The 3,908-nt window shown below is 42.8% G+C and overlaps 1 pseudogene; it reads left to right on the top strand.

Moving 5' to 3' along the window:
- Positions 1-202: 202 nt before the first annotated feature.
- Positions 203-3,658, top strand: LOC133897001 (fatty acyl-CoA reductase 1-like; annotated as a pseudogene).
- Positions 3,659-3,908: the final 250 nt, after the last annotated feature.

Raw genomic sequence — 3,908 nt, 5'->3', positions numbered from 1 at the left:
ATTTTCACTAAATCATACGGATATACAGCTAATCATGATCGTTTATTTGTATTAAGATTCATATTAAAAAAAATAAAAAATAAAAAGTTTGTAAAAAATTAAAAAATTAATAAGTATCAGATATAAAGGATAATCCACCGAGATAAGCTGTCAGGAACATGCGGAGTTGCATTGCAGAACCCTTTTCAATTGGGTCTGACGGGTCCGTCCGCCCGCATGGGTGAGACCCACCTGCCAGTGTGCGCCAGGTTCGAGGAGGCGGACCTGCTATCACCCTCTAGCCCTGACCCGCCCGAGCCACACCAATAATGCCGGCGGCTTTTCGATGAGGCAGGCGAGCGGCCACCTCGTGCTCTAGCCTCTAGCCATGGAGACCGCTGGAGCCGCGGAGCGTCTCCTCAACAAGACCGTGCTCATCACGGGCGCCACGGGATTCATAGCGAAACGTAAGTGTGAAATCTTGGTGTTTAATTTGCTTGAGGCGTTAGCTGATCGAATCCTGGCGCGGTTCTTTATCGATGAGATGCAGTTCTTGTGGAGAAGATCCTGCGGCTACAGCCGGGGGTGAAGAGGCTGTACCTTCTTGTGCGCGCCGCCGATCAGGTTTCTGCGGAGAAGCGAGTCCGATCCGAGGTCGTCTTCTTCTCCTGATTGCAGCTTGTGGATAACATCGCCGCCTTATTGGATCTGTTGCGTTGATTTATTTTTGTTGAAGAAAGCGTTGGCTTTTTGAGTAACTTGATTAAGTTCTGAAATAGTTCAGCTTCGTTTCTTCTTGTTAGCAACCCAAGGGTAATACTCAATAATCAACAACTAATACTCAGTAATTAACCACTGTGAAAGAGTAGGAATTTGGGAGAATACTCGGCTTGGTTGTTCTCAGATAGCCCATGGGCTTAGTTAGAGTTTATCTCCAATAACAAGATGTGGTTATCTTTAACTACAGCAATCAGATCAGTCCGTTAGCATCCTCATCCCGGAGTACTGTTCACGATGGTACTGTCGCAATTCGGCACGGTACTTTAGCAGTCCGGCAACAGTAGAATTTGGGGGGAATTAGAGGAATTAGAGGGTCCAAGATGAGCACTAGCGGGTTTGAGAGGAGCACAAAACTTGAGGAGAAAGGAACACGGATCCCAGAGGTAGAAGAAGAAGCTGTTCCGATACCTGATTCTATGCCCTTCGCTGCTGCTTGCTGGCTTTATAGCCCGATCTTCCTCGATGAACCACTGCCAAGTCCAGCCTCACCTTGCTGTGGCCCACAGTGCAGCCCAATACAAGAACCTGACACTTCTCTGCTACCTATCATGTCAGATCCTGCAACTTCAGATATTTCAATCATTGCAAGAGAAGTACCAAACACATTCCAGTTCATGGTTCTGGGCCAAGGTTTTCCCTGTGGCAGGAGATATCTCACTGAAGAATTTGGGTATAGGGAACGAGCTTGCTGAAGATATAGTGAAAGAAACAGATATCATCGTCCACATGGCTGCGTCAGTTAACTTCAGAGAAAGGTAAAAACAGGTTAGCCTGTAATTTCCACCCCCCTAAAAAGAACTCTAACGATGTTGCCGCTAATTATAAATGCAGGTATGACACAGCTTTGGCAATAAACACTATGGGTCTAAAGCATGTCATCGAATTCGCGTCGAGATGTGCAAAGCTAGAGCTTGTTCTTCTTGCGTCAACTGGTGAGACCTGAAGTTGCGACAGCTCACTTCTAGCCAACAAAAAGGATTTCTTTTTAAATGACATAACTGTTTCCAAATTTCAGCTTTTGTCAGTGTAGATAAAGCAGGGGTCATGCTGGAGAAGCCACTTCACCAGTACAAGAGCTATGACGGCTGATCAGATTTAGACATTTCAGAAAAAAATGGCATTTGTAGAGGCGAAACTTAAGGATCTAGTTTGCGGCAATGCTTCAGAAGGTACTATAAGACACACCATGAAGAAGATTGGCACACAAAGGTTTGACATTTGTATTTTGAATCAAAACTTGCACAATTCAGTATTAAAACTTTCACTTTCATACATGATACATCTTTGAGAACGATGTTCTGAAATATCTACATGATGGCTAAACAGGGCTCGGAAGTTTGGATGGTTGAATACATATGCGTTCACAAAGGCAATGGGTGAGATGCTGGCATATGAACACAGATCTCAGCTCCCAGTTGTCATCATCCGCTCAACAGCCACAATAAGCACGTGGAAGGAGCCTTTTCCTGGATGGATTGGAGTCAAGTAAGTTTCATCAGTATCCTGAACCATTTATTCTCACTAGATTGCTCCAATAGCTTCCATTCTGTCATCATGTGCAACTCACTTTGAAGTGCTGTATTAAATTGGAGCAGCACAATTGATACATGGGTCATATGAAGTTTCTGGCTGGAGATGTCACAACCGCCATAGACATTGTACGGTACATTCTTCTTGTATTGAGCATAAAGAATTGACTATTAAAGGAAACTAGAATTTGATGGAGTCTACTACCATCATTTGCCTTCTACATGAGTATCAATCATTACAGATGAGTGCGATGTACTATTGTTTTTGCGTATGCCTTGAAGGTACCTGCGGACATTGTGGTCAATGCAATGCTTTGTATCGTCAGTTGCCACCCTCAAGGACCATTGGACTTGATCTACCATATTGGTTCTTCCACGCACAATCCACACAAGATTGGCGAGCTGGTATGTGTAATGTGCAGATACTTCTCGGAGAAACCATTCGTCGATGCAGAGGGAGAGGTAGTCAGGGTGAAACAGCCAAATGTGCAAGCAACAATGACCAACTTCTATGAGCGTATGGACATACACTACAAGGTGCCTTCGCAGGTTGGTTTTTGATTAAATACGACTTTGGCATTGATTTCCGTGTCTATTTTCTCACAGCGTGTGTCATTATTTTCTGTTGAAGGATATGTTACGCCGTGGGTTATCTACCGCTGACGAGCGAAACAGATACAACCGTCTCAAGAGAGAGTACAATGTAACAGTGGCTGTTGCAGAGGCATACTGGCCAGTCACATTATTCAAAGGGAGGTAAGATTGACGTAGGTAGCTCCAAGGAGAAAATCAACCATTTCTTGATGAAGAGCTGTCCCCATTTTGTGCCCTTGTGCTGCACTTGCAGGTTTGATGACTCCAACATGCAGAGGCTTATTGCGATGATGAACCAAAGAGATACAGAACTGATTCCCTGTGATACAAAGCTCATCAACTGGGAGAAGTACCTTATGGAAACTCACATCCCCGGTGTCATGGAATTTGAATCAAGGGAAGCAGCAAGGGCTAGGCTTTATGACCTGTTTGTTTGGACTGTGGTTTTTTCAAAAGTTGCTTCTGGCTGATGGCTCTGGAGAAGCTATTTTTCCAAAAGCTACTTCTGTAAAAACTGTGTCCGTTTGACAACCATGCTTTTGAATGGCATGGATGATGGCTTTTAAGATGAATAGAATGTGCACTGTGTGTAATACCTCTGACTGTTTCTGTAAACTGTTTAAGTGACTGTTGTTAATATTCGTGGAGAAAAACTAATATATAGTGTGTATGTATATGTATCTGGTATGATTGGAACATGTAAATAGTTGATAATCTATATATTGTAATTTTTCAAAATATTTGAGAGTCCCAAAATATATCCGAGTATGTAACAACTCGTGTTGTGCACATAGGCTATGTATGTTGCAGAGTGAAGAGATTATTCAGGTGGCATACTTGCGTTTGTGAACAATTGGTTGTTTCCCATAATATTGTGACTTTGTGTCAAGAAACCAAAGTTGATATTAAGCTATGAACTATGACAAGGTAATATTTGACCCTGGAAACAAAATTGAAGATTTGCAAACAAAAATGCATCAAACCAAGAGCATAAAACAAAGATAGCACAGTGAAATTTTTTGGTTC

This window comes from Phragmites australis, chromosome 17, assembly GCF_958298935.1.
Source record: "Phragmites australis chromosome 17, lpPhrAust1.1, whole genome shotgun sequence".
NCBI lineage: Eukaryota > Viridiplantae > Streptophyta > Magnoliopsida > Poales > Poaceae > Phragmites > Phragmites australis.
The sequence above is the reverse complement of the archived record's forward strand: the minus strand, read 5'-3'. Positions and strand labels throughout refer to the sequence as shown.